Raw genomic sequence first — 21,515 nt, 5'->3', positions numbered from 1 at the left:
CAGAATAAGACTATAAAGGACTATATCTTTACCTTGGTATCAATAGAACAAGTAAATATGCTAATATAAATTAAATAAAATTAATTGGTCTTTTTAGTACAACTACTTAAATGAACTTTTAATTTGGTAACAACAGTTTATGTCAACTTAAACCAGCGTTTCTCAACGTTTTACCATTTGCGCCCCAATTTTCCATAATTATTTTCACCGCGCCCCCCCTCGTTCAATAACAATATATCTATGCAATATATACCTTGAGCAGCATGAAACCTAATAAACTAAAAAGACATTGGGAAACGCTTCGTAGTGAGTACTTTAACAAACCCCGAGAATTCTTCGAGATAAAATTAAACCGGCGTGAAAAGCAAAAATTAGTTTTAATAAAAACTTTGACTGTGAATGAAATAGCTTTACTTGCCTCTTATAAAGTCTGATATTAAATAGCCAGATCTAAAAAGCCTAACACTATTGGTGAAGATCTTATATTACCAACTGCAATCAAAATTGTAGAAACTGTGTTTGGAGATAATTTTGCTAAAAAATTGGAGTTTATACCTCTATCAAATGATACTGTTGCCCGCCGAATTGGTGATATAGCTGAATATGTACAGGATCAGCTAATCAGGAAGTTGCGTGAAAAGCCGTTTTCGATTCAGCTTGATGAGGCATAGTCCTGTCGCCAGGGGGGTACAACGGCCTCCTTAATTCAGATGGACTTACCCAAGTTTTTTTTATATATTTTGACCCGCAGAATACGAATTTTTTGGGTGACAGTTGATCCGGATGTCGATAAGATTGTTATAGACAAAGAACTTGAGGAATTACATAACAGCGATTTCTCGCAAAACAAAACATCTTTTTGTATTTTTTGGGTCATTTTAAACAAAAAATATTCCTACAAGTTTTTTCGTAGAATGCATAGTTTTCGAGATAACCGCGGTTGAACTTTCAAAAAATCGAAAAATTGTAATTTTTGAACCCTAATAACTTTTGATTAAAAAATAAAGTAGCAATTCTGCTTACCGCATTTGAAAGTTTAAGTCAAATTATATCGGTTTTGATTATTTGCATTGCTAAAAATTTATTATTTTATTGTTAAACAAAGCTATAAACACCTAGTATGTGAGTGATGTTTTCTATGATTTCTCATTTAAAATCGAGTACAGTCGGAAAAATGAAAGAATACCCATGAACGAACATATAAAACACCCTGTATTTTCCTGTCACCGTGTCACAAAGAAAATTTTCCAGTGCTAGTACATGTAACAATAATTATTACATGTAATTGCGCTGGCCAATTTTTTGTGTGACACAGTGACAGGAAAATACAGCGTGTTTTATATGTTCGTTCATGGGTATTCTTTCGTTTTTCCGACTGTAGGTAGAGTAGCTACAAGTGCAAGCGAGGCAATTTCTACGTAGCATGCGTTAAAACGTATGTATTAGGCACAGGAAACACTATGTGTTTATAGATTAGTTTAACAATAAAAAAATTAATTTTTAGCAATGCAAATAATCAAAACCGATATAATTTGACTTAAACTTTCAAATGCGGTAAGCAGAATTGCTACTTTATTTTTTAATCAAAAGTTATTCGGGTTCATAAATTGCAATTTTTCGATTTTTTGAAAGTTCAACCGCGGTTATCTCGAAAACTATGCATTCCACGAAAAAACCTGTAGGAATATTTTTTGCTTAAAATGACCCAAAAAATACAAAAAGATGTTTTGTTTTGCGAGAAATCGCTGTTATGTAATTCGTCAAGTTCTTTGTCTATAACAATCTTATCGACATCCGGATCAACTGTTACCCAAAAAATTCGTATTCTACGGGTCAAAATATATAAAAAAAACTTGGGTAAGTCCATCTGAATTAAGGAGGCCGTTGTACCCCCCCTGGCGACAGGACTAGCAACAGTAGCAACAAATATGCTCATTTTATTGCCTACGTTCGATTTTGTGATGGCAGATCAGTAGCAGAACTAGTTTTCTGCAAACCAATATAATTGATAGCAAATTCGCTTGCATTATTTGCTATGTTAAATGATTATATAAATGAAGCAAACATAGAGACACTGTATGATCAACAGAGAAGCTCTGGCTTGAATATTGTGCTAACTACGGTTGTAACAATAGTTAATTATCTACATAAAAATGAGACCTTTGAAAACTAGAATCTTTTCTTTACTTTGCAAAGTCATGGATGCGGTACATTCAGCATTATTATTTTATTGTGAGGCAAGCTGGTTATTACGTGGGAAATTTTTACAACGTGTTTTGAATCAAGACATGGAATCGCCATTTTTCTAGAAGAAGAAAAGAGGCCGCAAGCCAAGATGTTTCACGATGGTTTATTTTTGATGAAATTGAATTACTTGGTTGATATATTCGAGAAACTAAATATTTTGAACTTACAACTTCAAGGGGCCAATACACATAAATTTGATACGAATGATAAAATTAACGCTTTCTGTAGAAAATTGAAATTGTGGAGCAGGAATTTAAAGCAAAAAACCTAGAAATGTTTCAAAATGTGGATGAATGTTTTAAAACTTACCAGGTTGAAGAACAACACGTGAAAGTTGTTTTTGTAATCATTGAAAATCATTTAGCAATGCTGACAAAAAATTTTAAAAGATACTTTTTTGCCGACGACCAATTAATACTTACCTAATAGTTATGAGTGGGTCGGGAATCCGTTTCAAATTACACCCGAAGAGCTCTCTACTGCAGAAGAAGAAACCTTCATAGACTTCACAGCAAATACCGAAATCAAGAAACAGTTTAACATTAGATCCCCCTTTGAATTTTGGGCAGGGGTAAATGATAAGTTTTTTGCACTGAAAACCAGAGCGTTTCGTATACTATTACCGTTTTCACCATCCTACCTTTGCGAAACAGGATTCTCCGCGATGGCTGCTTTAAAGACCAAATATAGATCGCAGCTAAATATAGAGAAATAACTGAGAGCGTCTATTTCTAATATTACACCCTGTTTTGATAAGCTTTGCTCTGCAAAACAGGCCCAAGGAAGTCACTAATTTACATTAAATTAGTTGATTTGATATTCAGTGCTCATAACTATGTATAGCTCCTTGTACATGTGTATTTTATTTTTTTGTTTGTCAGAATTTTGTTTTGCTTTGATTTTAGTAAATTAGTCAATGTTTTAGGTGTTTTTTATATATTTTCACGCCCCCTCATTGCTAAAAGCGCGCCCCCCTAGGGGGGCGCGCCCCACAGGTTGAGAATCACTGACTTAAACTGTTTATACACTTCGAGTTTGTGAACTATTCTTGGCTCTAATAGTACATGTCGACATATGTACTGTTTTGACCATTGATACTGAATAATATCCAAGTAAGGCGGTCGACTTATACTAAGACGATCGCTTTCAGATACGTGTGTCAAGCTTACTAAGCAAATATTACTCTTTTCTGTACGAGATTTTCAAGAAACAACTGATAACTATTCGCGTTTGGCTGATAACTAAACCGTGGGAATTTTACCAATTAAAGATTACACTTAATAGGGACAGCGAGAATAAGTAATACTAACTTCTTACGTAGGTTTAATTTGATAAAAATAGATGAGTAAGTGGTTTATTTTCTGGACCACTGTGCAATATGGGTGATCGTAACAAACGTGTTGCATATATTGTTAGCCTTATAGACTCCGAACCACCTAAAATCACTAGAAAAAGGACCTTGGATCCGGATAAAGAAAAAGTTCGCAAAGTGGCTATTGTTTTTCATTTAACGGTGAAGGGCGCTAGAATTCAAATTTGTAAAAAATGTTTTATGAACATATTTGACGGGACAAATATGTTTATTACACTGGCTCTTGCAAATAGGGATTCAAATATTTTAGGGAGAATAACTGATGACCAACGTGGTCGTGATCCTTCTGCTACAAGCATAATGAAGGAAAAATTAATGCAGTGAAGTCCCACATAAATTCTTTTCCCCTATATGAATCTCATTATACTCGACGAGAAAGTAGTAGATTGTATTTGCCATGCCATCTTAATCTTAAGATAATGTACAAATTATACTGTGAAGAAAATGAATCACCTGTCTGTAGACCTATCTATGAAAGAGAGTTCCATAAAATGAACATTTCATTTAAAAAACCTAAAGTAGATATGTGCCATAAATGTGATGTTCTGAGTAATAAACTCAAAGTTACTGAAAGCGAAGATGATAAAACCAAAATAAAAGATGAGATAAGTATTCATCACACTGCTGCACACAATGCATATGTTATGAAGAGCAACGACACAGAAAAAGCAAAATGTGGTAGTACTTTTAGATGCCTCACTTTTGATTTGCAAACTTGTCTCCCAACTCCATATGCAAATTCCTCTGTTGCCTTTTACAAAAGACAGTTATGGACATACAACCTACCTACATATTCATGAGAATGGAGAAGGAAAAGTGTGGCATGTTACATGTTGCACGAAGGTGAAGGAGGCCGGGGAGGTAACATGTATTTATAAAGAATTAATATCACTAACACCACATGTTTCCAAAGTAACCCTGTACTCGGATACATGCGGTGGTCAGAACAAAAATTCACATGTTGCTATGATATTTTTAGTAGCAATGCAAAATATCACTAATTTAGAAGTTATTGACCATAAATTCATGGTGAGTGGGCACAGTCATATGGAGTGTGATATTGATCATGGATTGATCGAAAAGCAAAAAAAAACGGTTAAGTGTTCCAATAAGCCATCCTCACGACTGGTATCAGCTTGTGAGAACTACAGGAAAAAAGAAGAAATTCAATGTTGTAGAACTTTACCATGGTGATTTCTTAAATTTTTCATATCTTTTGAAAAGTAGCTGTCTCATGCGTTAAAAAGATAAAAGAGGTTTCAACTGGTTTGATGTGAAATAATTTCGTTATACAAGAGAAAATGGAATTATTGTTTATAAAACATCACTTGATGAAAAAGAGAAATTTCTGACGCTAAATGTACTACATAGAGGACAAACTAATTCTAGGTTGGTGCCCAGCAATTTGTATAAAAGCACTCTTGCTATAACAGTGCAGAAGAAAAAGGATAATATTTTTAATCTTTTTCCTCTGATAAGTCCAGTATTTCACGACCTTTATAAAAATTTAAAGACAACTTATGCTGCTGATGTGATTCCAGATGATGAAGATTCATCTGACGCAGAGTAATACTTTTCTCCGTTACCATTATTCCTGTTTTTGTATTGTTTGTTTAATAAATAATGCATAAATATGTTTTTGTTTATTTATTTTTTAATAAAAAACAGCTTTTTTGGGCTGAACAAATTAGTATAAGTCATCTGGTACGTGTGGTCCAAATAATATAAGTCACATTTTTTTTTTTGTAATTTCCATTTATTAAAAAAAAAGATATACCATCTTCAAGATTAATGTTTACAAAGTAAAATAGGTAAATATAACAATTCTGTGTACTACGATTTAGGAGATATGACAATTAATTAGCTTCAGAACAAAATTATTTTTCGTTTTTTGCTTCTCCTGAAAAGTTGACTAAATTGACTTATACTTCTTTTACCGAGCACCCTAGATATACTGTTATATAATTTTTATGGGGAAAATTTAGAGAATTAATTTTATGTCAAAGACCACGAGATCGTAAATTTTCATCGCCCTGTAAATGACCAAAAATTGTAAATAAAATAATTTAGCCGTAAGCAGTGTTTCGTGGAAGAGTGAAAGTCTAATGGTAAAGTTGCTAAGAATGGATTAATGCATTTCAAAACAATGGACTAGAAAACATTAGTTTTAGAAAGTTAATGTGCCGCTTTGGAATGGACAATATACAATGTTTCTAAATGGTTTCCTAGAAAGAAAGGATCGTAAACACTTTTGTTTAGTTAAGAAAGAGGGTTTTTTTTAGAATGTAAGTAAAGTTTAATTATAATATATCCTGGAAATTGACTAGACATAAAATTTGTATAAAATATTATTTGTTCTTAAGAAAAAAGTAGGGATATGATGTATGGAGAATGCTTGTGATTGGCAAGGAGACCGATGGAGGGAGAATAGAGTGGTTGATTTTCTGATTGATGAGGGAAAAATAATTCACTGCGTAATGGAGATCGTAAGTAACCAGTTAAGTTTGAAAGTAGTAATTTTGTGTAAAGTGGTTAATTTGGTGGCCGTGGAAGCAGATTCGTGTTCGTGACGAAATCGTGATCAGGTCAAGAAGTACAAACTCCTTGTGTCCGAATAGATTCCAGTTTCTATCTGGAACGAGTAGCCAGTTTATATCAACTTGCACGAGATATCGAGCTGAGAGAAGAAATCTTGGAATTATAAAGATTGATATTGTTTGTATCGAGTCAGAGATTTAATTGAGGAGAGAATTCGAGCCAGTGCTGTTTTTGTTTGTGAAACACTTTGAAGGAGAAGGAGAGATGCAGCATCAGAGGAGCACGTTGTGGGAGAACCGAGGACAACTCAATCCATGAGAAGAAATAAAGAAGATAGAAAAGGTTAGTCAGATTATTTGTGAAAAAAGAGAGTTGTTTTATATTACATACCATATTTGTTTTTTGTCAACTTAACAGTTTTACAGCATAATTTATTCATTCATAAATTCATAGAAGATATAAGTAATCTATTTAAAAAGTGAAAATTAAATTTTGGTTTCTTTTATATAATAATAAGAACAGTCTACCGAATCATTCGAATGAATTTTGGTTAAAAAAAGAAGATAATAGAATTAAAGTTTTTTTATTAGATAAGAAATTTTTACAACAGAATAAAGTTTAGCATACTTTTTGAATCTTATATTTATGGTATAGTATATAAATAAATAATAGTTATACAATTTATATGATTTTGAGTATATTTATTTTCCCTGTTTTGTCCTGGATAAAGTAAGCAACGAGAAATACTAGAAGCCACAAACTGAAGGTAATACATTAAAATCAATTAGCCCTGAAAATATTTTGTATTGGAAAGTTTTTTGGTTTTGTTTTTATGAGTAGCAATTAAAATAATTAATTAATTAATCGAATTAATAAGATGCTGATCAATCTCATAACAGAGAGAAAATGCAGAGCATAATAATACATATTATATGATATTTGTATAGCAAATCAGAAAGAAGAACAAATGTTAGAGATTTGAGAGAGGTTGATTATCACGATAATATGAATACGGACATGTTTGTGAAATGTTTGAAACAAAAACTGCTTCCAAGTTTACCAGAACCATCTGTTATTGTTTTGGATAATGCCCCACACCTTTCCGAAATTTTAAATAAGCAACCAACAAATTCGATTACCAATGGTTATGGACTAAAAATATATTTTTCTACAACCGTGTTAAAAATGCAATTTTTAGCACTCCATACGAGAGTTAAAAATGCTATTTTCAGGCACTAGTGCTTTAAAATATTTTTTTCTTCAAACGTCAAATAATGATGACATTACTTATCTAACTTGATCCTGTCAAAGTTTGATGTCTCCGCCGGCAGCAGTTTTTTTCCCATTTCTTTACGGCGAAGGGAAAAATGTTGTCATGGCAACAATATGAAACATGTCACAAAGCAACAATACAAATGTCATTAACAACAATTAAACATCATTTTTATTTATAGTAATATTAAAAGTACAATTAGTTAGTGAGGCATTTTCAAAATTGAACCGTGCAAAAATGTTCCCGACTCTTGATACGCATTGGTAATTGTTGATGATACTGATGGTCGAGCACAACTTTCAGCAATCATTCCCGATGTTGGCGAATCATGAGGGTTTAAAATTTTTTGAGCATTATCGTTCTTATTTCTTATTGAATCCTCTATATATCCTTCGGCAACCGTGCTTGATTTCCAGCCCCCATATCGTTTGAGGCATTCTAGATTTCCGCCTCCATCAATTAAAAGTGTTGCTGAAGTTCGTCGTAAAGAGTGACCCGTGTATGCGCTTGCATCGTTTAAATTTAAATAACTAGCTACTCTTTGGGCTACTGCGCTGATCGAATGTATTCCCATGACGCTTCGGTAACACTTTCCATTTTGGTACTTGATAAAAATCGGTTTTCTGTGAAATTTTCAGGCCGCAGTGATGCATACTTTTTATACAGTTTAATGTAGTTTTGACCAATTATCGTAAAAGATCTAATTTGTCGTGTTTAACTGTCTGGGATTTTGATAATTATTACATTTTCTTTATCCTCAATGTCCACAGTCTTCATTTTTACCATTTCGTCGCATCGACAGGCGCCGGTAACCCCAATTAACAAAACAATCTGAAATATTTTTATAATTTAGTAGAGTATACTACATGCTTTGCAATAAAATTTTTTTTACCTTTAATCCTAAATACAACTTATCTGGCGATTCAAACAAAAATTTATCAAACTCGTCTTTAGTGAAAACTTTAGACTTCTTTGCAGTATATCCTTCGCTTGTCTTTTTCAGAAAGGCACGTAACTTTAAAAATTTGCTTATATCCACATTTTTTCTAATAACTAACTCGGATTTTATCAATCTGAAATATTTTTATAATTTAGTAGAGTATACTACATGCTTTGCAATAACATTTTTTTTACCTTTAATCCTAAATACAACTTATCTGGCGATTCAAACAAAAATTTATCAAACTCGTCTTTAGTGAAAACTTTAGACGTCTTTGCAGTATATCCTTCGCTTGTCTTTTTCAGAAAGGCACGTAACTTTAAAAATTTGCTTATATCCACATTTTTTCTAATAACTAACTCGGATTTTATCATAGAGTATCGTGACCACATTGTAGAAGATTTCCATTTATTTTCATTTTCCATTATATTAAAATATGCCAGTAAAACGTCTTCGGTAACTTGCCGTACTCCTCTTGTATCGCACCACTCTTGGAAGTGCTTGTACGCTAACCGATACTTTATTCCGGACTTGGAGGGCCCCAAACGTGCTACTGCATCATTAGCCGCGGACTCAATTTCGTTTAGGTTTTCCATTTTCGCACTAAATTTGCGCTTGCGGTTGGAACAACCATAAGCTGTCTTTAATAATTGCAAACAACTGTCAAACAACTGTAACCAGGGAGACGCAAATCCCACCGACGACTTAATTATTTTAATTTCTAACATCTAGACGACTTTGATAGTTGTTACAGTTAATTTCGAGTAAAAATAGCGTATGAATTGTACTATTTATGGTTGAAAATTGCTACGTTTGAAGAAAAAATAATATACTTTATTCGGCAAAGAAGCGACTTTTCTTGACTTGCCCTCTATTACGCGCCTCACTTCGTTCGGCGCGTAATATCGGGCGCGTCAAGAAAAGTCATGCTTCTCCGCCTCATAAAGTAATATACTATTAAGGCACTGCAGTTAATATTGACCGTATAGGCAATTTTGATGTAATGTCAAAAAATATAAAAATGGAATTATAAAAATATAAAAAATATAAAAATATAAAAATATAATAATATAAAAATATAATAATATAAAAATATAAAAATATAATTATAAAAATATAAAAAATATATAAATGTCAGTCAAGTTCAAGTAAAAGTTTTTGTAGATATTGTCCTGTAATTAATTACGTTTGTAGAAAAGTATTGTATAATATGCGTGTTTAAAACTACATTTTTAACGTGTACTTTTAACACTTATATCATAAATAACTATTATGTCATTTCCACAGTATTCCTTAAAACCAAAATTACGAGTAGTCCAGTTAGCTAATAGGAACGGAAAACCAAAAATATTTATAGTAGACGAGCTTATACCTATTTTTGGCTAAAATGTATTACTTAATATTGTAAATTTACAAGGATAAACTATATTGGACGTAATAGTTACATTAATGCAGCAGTTTTGGAGGAAAAAACGCAAAAAGAATTGGATACTGCTACGCCTGCAATTTAGGAAAACAGTGTGCGAAAATATGAAAAGTTAATAGAAGACTGTTTTGTAAGAGAAAATTGCATCAAAGCAATTAACACAGTAATCGTTTACAATCCAAATGAAGATATTGTTCTGAAGCTATTTATTTCATTTTGCCGTCTGTATTCAATTCATTATTTTTATTGAGAATAAACCACAATTTTGCTTTAAAAAACAAGTTTATTTGACGTTTCGATTTCTGAAAATAAAAATTGAAATGTCGCATATACTTATTTTAAAGTAAAATTTTTATTCCCAATAAAAATAGTAAAGTCTAAATGAAGATTCTGACGACAGTGAATATGAGTGATTATAAGCATTGATTATAGACACGGTTATAAGTAAAATAAGTCTTTAATTCTTGATTACATTGTAAGGAAGGTAATATGTCTTCATTTTCTTATTAAGAAAAATTGTTAATATTATTGTTATTATTTTGTCAGTAAATACTTACCACTATTTAAAATTTATAGAATCTGTCATTTTCTTCTCTTTTTGCACCAACAATTGTATTTAGAACAACGATTTTTAAATGCATTTTTTTTCTAATCCTGAAAAAAACTAATAAATATTTCTGAAAAATTTAAAAGCAGATTGAAAGATTATATTACTGCCGAAAGGTTCCGTTTGACTAAGATATTTTAAATTAAATATTACACTCAATTTTCTCGTCTTTTTCACCCCTGTAACTTATTCAAATAAACATTATATCGTCGGTATACTGCGAAAACCAGATAAATGACAAATTTTAAAATATTGTGGTAATACACTTCTCAACAATTAAAGTGGATAGATATTATGAAAATGTGTATTTTATTTTTTGTTCATAAGCTTAAATAGAAAAATGGAGTGATATAAATAAAGATTTATTTTTACTTCGTATTTTCATACAGATGAACCGAAAGAAAGAGATTCTTTAAGAATAAGAAAAAATAGAAAATAAACACAAATTGTAAAATTAACAACCTAAAATTTCTATTTCTGCTCAATTTCTAATATCCCGAAAAGAAAAATTAATAGTCTGTGGATCCACCTCTGTGTCGCCTTAGCACTCTAACTCTATTTGAAAGACCTCTTAGTAAATTATTGATGAACTGCTGCGGTATACGTTCCCAAATCGCGCGTAATGTATTGGCCAACTGATCTAAGGTTTGGGACGGTTGAAGACATGTTCAATGCAATTCATATCAGGTGAACACGGTGGCCACTCCATTCCTGTAATGCCATGAGCTTCTATACATTCGTTGACAATTCTCGCACGGTGAGGGCGAGCATTATCATCAATCAGAACAAATTGTTCGCCTATTGCACCAAAAAATGGAACAACTATTGGTACTATGACTCTGTCTCGATATCGTGTAGCAGTCATTGTCTCATTAATTAAGACGACTAAGTCCGTGCGACCGTCAAAATATATGCCTCCCCACACGCAAACGGATCCACCTCCAAAAAGAGTGGTTGGGGCCATAGATAAATAATATAGTATTACCAGATAGATAGGCAACTCACTGTAAAAATTTGGTTCCTTACGCCATTTGCGAGCGATGTGTTAACTAATCACCATTTGGCGGGAAATTCAAATGGACAAGCATTAATTTTATCCGTTTAGCGCCTCTTGCGGGCAATTTCGTTACTAATTAAAATATCTTTATATTTTACAAGAAATAATCTCACCTATATTATTAAAATAAAATACCAAAACTTACTAAGCTTGTTAAAGTATTTTATTTAAATAATATCTAAGTACAGTGGAACCCCGATAAGTCGGCCTCCGATAACCCGGAAGTCCGGCTAACCCGGACCGATTTTCATCAGATAAACATTTTGATTTTCAATATTTTGTATTTTTCAATTTAATTGTGGCTTATTTCCAATCAAACTAGTTAATTATCAGACAAACCTTTCAACAATAAAAATGTATGTAATATAATATTTGAGAGATAATGTGTATGTGTGTAATTTGAACTGTACGATATTGAAAATGACTCATAGCACACGCCGCAGAAACAACAGCCACCTGTCTGTAGTATCTATTCCTTTTTATTTCAAACTGTCAGCATTGTTTAGGAAAGACTATTTAAAAAATTCTTTTATAAACAATGGTCTTTAGTATTGTGTGTCTTGTATTGTTCGCTTCCATTTGCTTACGTTTGGGTTTGGTGTTTTTTTTTTAGTAATTTTAATGAGTAGGTACTGTGCATATTTATAAATATATTTCATGTTATGTAAATTCTAACGGAGTTTATCTGTAAGTATACCGTATTTTATTAATTTTTACCATATTCTCCGGCTATCTCGGATTTTCGATAAGCCGCATCGGTCGCGGTCCCGATTAATCCGAGTTATCGAGGTTCCACTGTAATACTCATAAATTATTCGGAATTCTCAAGTTGCAAAATATGTTATTTTTGCTGTCAAATTTAGTAAGGAAAAGGGATATAAAAAAGTTAGACAATTTTTTTCTAAATATATGTACGTGTATTTATTCGTTGTTTCAGATAAAACAGTTATAAACTAATTACTATTTACCATTTACCTATGCATTTTCTAACTTTTTTATGATTTGTACACAACAATAATAAATCATGTTTATTTTTTTTATTAACACAACACCAAAGTTCTTTCGCAACTAAAACAAAACTACACACTACACTTTATAAACGAAGGATAAGGAACCAACTGAAATTGAAATTACTAAGAATAAATCGTTACAGATAATACAATAAAAACTGTAAACTAATAGAAAATTATTTGTACTTGCACTAACTCTAGCTGTCATTACTTTTGAAGAATTGACAATCGAGTTAAGCCTCGTTTGATTATTTTATTTGTGACATTCAGGTATGGTGTTTTAACATAAATGATTGGTTAAAGTCTTCGTGAGCGAGAAAGGCTGTCGTTTCTCTTTATTTAGCTGAGCGGTGTGGAAGTGGTGGGGGAAATTCCCCAATTTTTCCATATGAGATTCCGGGGCATGGGTTGGGGCTCTCAGATTTTCATTGTAACGCTGTCCTCTTTCCCTCTCCACCAATATTTGGCCATCATTCGTATACAAACGAAATCTGGACTCGTCAGTAAAGAGACAATTCCTTCAATTTTCGAAATTCCACTGATAGTGTTCCATCGCCCAGCGATATCTGCATGCACGCTGCTCCCTAGGTAGTCGTGGATGGGTAGCGCGCCGTCTAGCTCTTAAATTGGATACATGTAACTGTCTTCTGACAGTTTGACTGAAAATCGCTCGTCCAGTAGCATGCCTGAAGATACTTTTAATTCTGGAAGCCGTGAATGTTGTGTTTCTTCTTGTCGTCAGAACTACAAAACGGTCTTGCCGACGAGTTGTGGATCGTTCTCTTCCTCCTCCATAGCTGTATGTTGCAGATCCAGTTGCTACATACCGATTCCATGCACGACTTATCACACTTTGCGACACATTTAGCCGCATAGCAACCTTTTGTTGAGTTATGCCTTGTTGGATCCAACGAACTAATTGCTCGAGCTGCACTAGTTCTAAACGTCTTTGCGGCATAATGTTTTTGTGATAAATAGATTTCTTGACTTATTGACAACTGGTAAAGCCAATACAAACACTTTTATTCGAATGGTATATTCATGTTTGGAAGAACATTTCTCTCTTTGTACGAGATAAGGGCCGATAAGAATAGGGAGAAAAAAACCACATGCAAAAATATTTGCAATAAAGGTAGCATATAGAGTATAGTACAGGCAATTATTTTAAAAATAGTTTTATATGTTAATTTTAGGAATTTTAAAATTATCCACTTTAATTGTTGAGTAGTGTATTTCTACTGCTGTATATCTACCATATTCAGTAAAAAGGTGATAAGTATCTTTAATACACTGTGATTTAGTTTGATTTACAGGTAAAAGCAGGTAAGTGATTGAACCTGGATCTTTAATTTAGGTTTAATCAGCTAGGTCTCTTAACTTTTTCAAACTAATGATAGAATATTATTTCTGATATATGCATCTTTCACTAGCATATCGAATATCAAACACAACTGGTCCGCTTAATTCAAAATAAAGCACTAAACTTTAAAAACGTTTTTTCTCGATTTCGGTATTTCGACATTTACCTGGTTTTCGTAGTATACCGACGATATATGGGTTCTCAGGGAATTTCGAACCTCGATAATAATGTAATCTTTCATTCTGTGTTTAATTTTTTTTTTAAATACTAATGGTAGGGGAGCCCAAGCAGGGATTTTTTCAGTTACTCGAGCGCGTCAGATTATTACATCGGGAGAAACCTTGTACCTTGAAAATGTACCTCTACGATATCGTTCTATTAGAGGTAAAACTCACTAACTGCACTTATCAGAAAATGGAGAAAAATCGATTTAAAGGTACAAATTGTTTTTTAAATTCACCTGACTTGAATATTGGAATTCCTTTAAGGCAACCTTACAGAATAAATAAAAACAAATATTTTAAGCCATGTTTCGTCACAGGAACTATGATACAATCAATATTAGATCAATTTTTGTAGTTGATGAGTTTTTCCATGAACATAATTTTTGGATATTGAGAAGTTAATGAATTTGTTTCCAACTATCATGACGGAAGTTATGATTCAAAATTCAAAATAAGTAACAAAAATGCATTATATTACAAAATGTTAAAACTTACATAGATTATCTAACCCCTAACGGAACTAAAGCTGCGTATCTGGTAATGGTAATGAATGATAATGAATAAAATATTATTAAACAATTAAATAAGTTTCTAAAAAACAGTTCCCTCTAGGTATAAAAAATCACACGCGATAGAAACAGAAGTAAATTATTGTTGAAATATCAACATCCATTTTTATAGTTACTAATTTATTGTTTGAAAGATCACTCAGTACCAATCTGGCACTCCGGATTGTAAGGAAAAATTCACAAATTGCAATAATAAGTTTTAATGAGTTTTACCCTGAAACCAAAATTCAAAATAATGCATTTCAGATTGTAAGGAAAAATTTACTAAGTGCAATAATATGTTTTAATGAATTTTACCCTGAAACCGAAATTCACAATAATGCACTTAGTGAATTGTACCATAAATTATCTCAGCAATTAGAAGAGTTAGAGCCTCAGGCGACTTTTCCAGGGCTGGGCACAGGGCCGCGCCGTCCACGTGAGCAATGTGTGCGGCGCACACAGGCGCCAGCAATTAAGGGGCGATACTAGACTTTTCACAAAAGTTTTAGGCGGCACAATTACCCATTTTTTTTTCATATTTTACCAATTTGGGATATCATAAAACAACACTTTGCAAGTCTGGCTTTAAAGCATTTATCTAATACACGCTAGTCCAGCAGAATTGATGCTTTAAAGCGATTATACAAAAATTTGTGAGACATTTATTATGCTTTATGTATGTAATAATATAACGCATTAGGATAAAGATCGTGATCGAAATTATCAAGCTAGATGTTTAGGAGATAAAATATCAACATTTACATATGCTCAGTTGTTCAGTCTACAATATGTTCAGTTGTTCAGTCTATATAAAGTTCTGTTGAAAGTTAACTTCGTTAGCAAAAATTTTCAATCAAAAACAATGAATATGCAGCATGCAGCTGGCCTTAAATGCTTTACAAGAGATAAAACAATTGTTGCTAGAGTTTCGGACAGATATAAAATTTAACGATATTATTATTACTACAGCAAATGAAACTGCAGAGAAAATTGATGTGCCCAGTTATCAACCAGCCACACAATTATTACGGCTTCGGAAAAAAAACTGACAGTTCGATTACGAACATTTTGGATCGATGACGAACCGATTTTGGATCCTAAAATGTCATACAAAGTTAATTTCTTTCATTGTTTTCTCGAGCAGGCATTAAGTTGGAAATTTGAAAAAAAAAACAGATTTAATGATCATCTATATTATAGAGGGAGATAATTTGTTTTAGACGTTTTGAGACAAATTATATGAATTATACAGTTTCAGCCTTTGTTAAAAGAATTAAATAATGATGTTTGTAAAATTTTAAGGTATATATCTTTAAAGGAATTAACTGTTTTTTCTTCTTGATATGTCTATCCGTGATGAATGTTGGCGATCATCATGGCAATCTTTATCTTAGCTATATCCGCGCTATGCAGAACGGCAAAGCTGCATATTGATTGTGTTGAACCAGATTCTGAGGTATTTTAACCAGGATGTTTTTTTCCTGCTGGACCTCGCTTTTTAAATATTTTTCCGTCCACGATGGCTTGTAGTGAGGCATATCTGGATTCATTTCGGATAATGTGTACAAAGTATTCTAACTTCGAGATTTGATGGTAGTCAGTACCTCTCGGTTCTTCTTCATTTTTCTGAGGACCTTCTCATTTGTGACCCGGTCAGTTCACGGGATTTTAAAAATTCTACGGTATGTCCACATCTCAAATCTTTCAATTTTCTGCACATATCTGCGTCCAAGGTCCACGATTCAACACTTTAAAAAAGGACAGAGAAGACTTAGCATCGCAGCACTCTTACTTTTATACCAAGAGAGAGGTTGTGACTCTTGAAGAAGGCCCCCATACGGTTGAAGATGGATTTAGCTTTTCTGGTGGTGTTCTGTTATTTTTTCTTGCTAATGATCATAATCTTTGTCTTCATTACGTTTATATTGAGTCCATATTATCGACTGTAATATGTGATTTTGTTCATAAGGACTTATAGGTTGTCCGCAAATATTATGGTGTCATTTGCATACCTGATGTTATTTAGCAGGTACCAATTTAGTAGAATTTATTTCAGTTTCGTTCAAAGCTTCGATAAATATTCTTTTAGAACAGGGATTGAAAATTAGAATGTATAAAATGCAGACTTGCCTCACTCCACGCATGACGTTCACGTATTCGGTGTGTTCACCGTGCTGGAAGGGCGAAAAGTGATTTTTTTATTAAATAGATATTTATTTTCAAGTTTACCTGTATCTTTAGTTATTTATGTTGTTACACCAAATATTTATTTTTACTTAATTCTTTAAACTTATTTCCCTGTTGCATATATGAGAATTTTTAGTTATTTTTGTTTGGTTACAATAAATAATTGTTCATTTTCACATTATTTAATTTAACGAGACGATTTAAAAAAATGCCTATTTTTGGGCGCCATTAAATGTTTTGCACACAGGCGCTAGCACTTGCTGGCGCGGCACTGGCTGGGCAGTACCGTATTGAGTTCAAATCGATGAAAATATCAAAATCTTAAAAAAGTGCACTTAGTGAATTTTACCTCTAATAGGAAGATATTGGCTCTTAACGCAGGGGAGTTCGTTAAGGGGGGCCGAAAAAAAATCAATCCTTAGAAAAACTCGAAATAGTCAGATTAAGATAAGGTAAGTTAAGTACATGCAAAAGAGGGTATATTTAAAAAATCTGACGATTTGAGCGGGACATAAGGAAATGGATGAGTCACAAAGTTTCACAAAAAAAGCAAATATTTTGCTAAATGGATAACAGATCGAAAACCTAAAAAAAATACCTACTCAATATTTTTAAAAAATATATCGAATGATACCAAACACGACTTCCCACGGAGAGGGGTGGGGGGTAAATTTAATATTTTAAATACGAATCCCGCGATATTTCGCGAATGAACATCAGATCGAGAAACTGAAAAATACACTTATTCAATATTTTTGAAAAATCTATAGAATGGCACCAAACACGACCCCACGGAGGTGGCGTGGGGGGTTACTTTAAAATCTTAAATGGAGGCCCCATTTTTTATTGTAGATTTGGATTCCTTGCGTAAAAATAAGTAACTTTTATTCGAGATATTTTTTCGAATTATGGATAGATGGCGCTATAATCTAAAAAAACGATTGTTGGAAATGGAAAACTAAATTAAAAATGGACAAGACCCCATTAAAATAGAAAATTTTACTTAAATTTTTTGGTTTTAGGAACTACTCTTCACAGCCCAATAGGTCCCCATAACGCTCGAGTGACTGCACATTTCGCATACTTTGCTCCCCTACCATAATTACTTTTCTCAGGATTCCAAAAAAAATTAATACAGTTAAAAAGCATTGCAAGCAAATTTTGCGCCAATCCACTTAATCCAAAAAAGTCGCAAATTCGTGAAACATACTATAGTCTTTCGCATATCAAAACTTCATATTATTGTCCTCGACATTTTTAATAATCAAATTAAATTTCATTATGCATTTTGTTAAAAAGTTTATTGTTGAAAAATATCCATAAATAACATTGAAATATAAATATGTTGAAATAGATTAATATTTACTCTAAATAATTAATTGGTATTTGAATTCCAAAAAGTCATTTTATTGTTTGTTTGTTTATTTAAGTTAAAATTTGAAAATCTACTATTTTAAAATTAGCATTATTGATAAACATTTTATAGCCCAATAACCAAATTGTATGATGTTTTCTATTTGCTTTGAGTTAATATTTTTTGGGGTGGTTGTTTTGTGGATGAATGTTACCCCTTGTGGAATTCGGAAAATTTTTAATTAACAACGGATTTTTAACCTTTACTATTTACATATGTGCTTTGTTAATTAATTTACGAAAAACGAGTATTAAATGGATTTCCGAAATAACATCTATTTGTTTTAATTTTTTTTTATTAACATCCCAGACTTTTTACAATTGTTTTCCAATGAAAACAATAAGTAAATTTTTTGTCGTTACAATGACAGAGAGATGTAAAGTCCAGTGACCAAATCATTAGAGTCTGGGCTGATTATCGGAGAAGAGGCCATTTTCGGGGAAAGTTATTTACCAGCAATTTTATTGCTGGAATCGAAGCTTATGATTATAATAATAATATAGGTATGCAAAGTCCGCAGATAGTATGCTACTTTTTTATTAACAAAATGGCGCCCCCAAATCGTGTTTTTTTCAATTCTTGCTCCATAACTCCGAACATTTTATCTTTACATCAAAAACACCCTAATAAAAATTCACTGAAATTAAATTCTGCATAAAGACCTGTTTTTTCCGATCTGCTCCGACGAAAATGTTCCTCGGAAAATGCGGATTTTCCCAACAAAATTTTTAAATTTCAAATAAAGTTTTAGATAAATAATTCTCTACCAATAATTAAATATCTCGGTGACATAAAAGCTTTCTTAGTATAGATTATAGTTTTAGAAGCCGGTGAAAATTAAACGAATATTTTAGCAACAATTCAATTGTTAATTAATAATTTACGGTCGCAATAATAACCAAAACACTAAAATGATACACTGATCAAACTCTGAAATCTGATAAAGATGAGATGCCTATTTAATATTTTGTCGACAAAATATAAATTTTAAACTTTTTTGAATAATCTTTAAATGTTTAAAAAAATAGTTATAAACAAATTAACGTTTCTCAGAAAGTTTTTATTATATCCAAATTTTAAAAATAGGCAAAATGCGTATTTCAAAGATCTTGAAAATGAATGCTTTAAAACTTTTTTGCAGCCATTTGCAAAAAAGTTATGAATCAGCAAAATAAACATACGATTACTACGTTGTTTATATATTTTTTTTAAATTCTTTCAAGGCGTAAAAGTGAGTTTTGAAGTACAAGCTAATTACTTACAAAAAATATCGATTATTAGTTTAATGGTTATATTTTGATTAAAGATTATAAATATTTTTTTGTAATTTACACGCGCGAAAGTAGACTAATAAAGTACCGTAGCTAAAATTTTAAATCAAAACGACGACCGCCGCGCGACGTACAGTACAGTAGTTAATAAATAAAATTATGTATTATAACCCGTCCATATACACAAATCGCGCGAGTTTAAAGCGTGCCAGTCGCTTCGAGTGAACATTTTAGCTCCGGCTCTGTATCAAGCCTACTTTCGCGCTAAAAATTACAAAAAAAACATGTTTAATCATTGATTAAAATATAACCATTGAGCTAATGTTTGATATTTTTTGAGAGTAATTAGTTTGTACCATGAACTCACTTTTGAGCTTTGAAACAATTAAAACAAATTATAAACAACGGAGTAATCGTATGATTATTTTGCTGTTTCATAACTTTTTTGCAAATGGTTGGAAAAAGTTTTTAAAGCATTCATTTTCAAGACGTTTGAAATACGCATTTTAAGTATTTTTTAAAATTATAATATAATAAACAATTTCTGAGAAATTTTAGTTTGTTTATAATTATTTTTTTAACATTTAAAAATTATGCAAAAAATGAAAAATTTATATTTTGTCGACAAAATATTAAATAGGCATCACATCTTTATAATCTTTCTAAGTTTGATCAATGTCTCATGATTATTTTGGTTGTTATTGCGACTGTAAATTGTTAATTAACAATTGAATTGTTGCTAAAATATTCGTTTAATTGTCACCGGCTTCTGCAGTTATAATCTATATCAAGGAAACTTTTATTTCACAAAGTTATTTAAATATTGATAAATAATTACTTACCCAAAAGATTTATTTGAAAATTCGAGAATTTGTTGGAAAAACCCACATTTTCCGAGAAAAATTTTCATCGGAGTAAGTCAGAAAAGACATGCCTCGATGTAGAATTAAATTCGGGTGAGTTTTTATTAGAGTGTTTTTGGTGTAAAGTTAAAATCTTCGAAATTATAGACCAATAAATGAAAAAAACTCAATTTGGGGCGCCATTGTGTTAATAAAAAAGAAGCACACTATCTGCGGACTTTGCATACCTATATCATTAATATATAGGATCATGATATTCGATTCCAGCAATAAAATTGCTGGTAAATATCCTTTCTTTGTACTTCACTAATTAGACCAGCGTATTATAACTATTTTTTTTCTTCAAAATTTAAAGATTATGCAAAAAAAAAACGAATAATTTATATTTTGTCGATAAAATATTAAATATTCCTCTCATCTTTATAATCTTTATAAGTATGATCAATGTATCATGACTATTTTGGTGATTATTGCGATCGTAAATTGTTAATTAACAATTGAATTGTTGCTAACATAGTTTAATTTTCACCGGCTTCTGGAATTACAATCTATACCAAGAAAGCTTTTATTTCACTAAGTTATTTAATTATTCAATAATAATTACTTACCTAAAACTGTATTTGAAAATTAGAGATTTGGTTGGGAAAACCGGCATTTTTCAAGAAAAATTTTCGTCGGAGCAAATCGGAAAAAACATATCTCTATGCAGAATTTAATTACGGTGAATTTCTATTTGAGTGTTTTTGTCGTAAAGTTAAAATCTTCGGAGTTATAGAGCAATAATTGAAAAAAATACGATTTGTCGGCGCCATTTTATTTATAAAAAAAGTAGCACACTATCTGCGGACTTTGCATACCTATATTATTAATATATAGGATCTTATAATTCGATTCCAGCAATAAAATTGCTGGTAAATAACTTTTCCAATGAATTTTGCTAATTAGCCCAGAGTATTACAACACACACTTTAGCTTGTTTACCGGTGAGATGCGCACATACACTGATACGCGAGCACGAAAACTAAAACTGACACAGAACACAATGGCTGGACGCTGTTGAAGGCGTAGCTTTCACTGGTGTAGGCTCTATCAGGATCGGTTAGGTAGGTCCAAGGTATCATATCGCTTTAATCTCTTCGCTTGTTGAGAAGATAGTTGTGGTTTTTGAGAAGATT

This window comes from Diabrotica virgifera, chromosome 9 (genome assembly GCF_917563875.1).
Source record: "Diabrotica virgifera virgifera chromosome 9, PGI_DIABVI_V3a".
Lineage (NCBI taxonomy): Eukaryota > Metazoa > Arthropoda > Insecta > Coleoptera > Chrysomelidae > Diabrotica > Diabrotica virgifera.
This window is presented reverse-complemented; position numbering follows the sequence as displayed.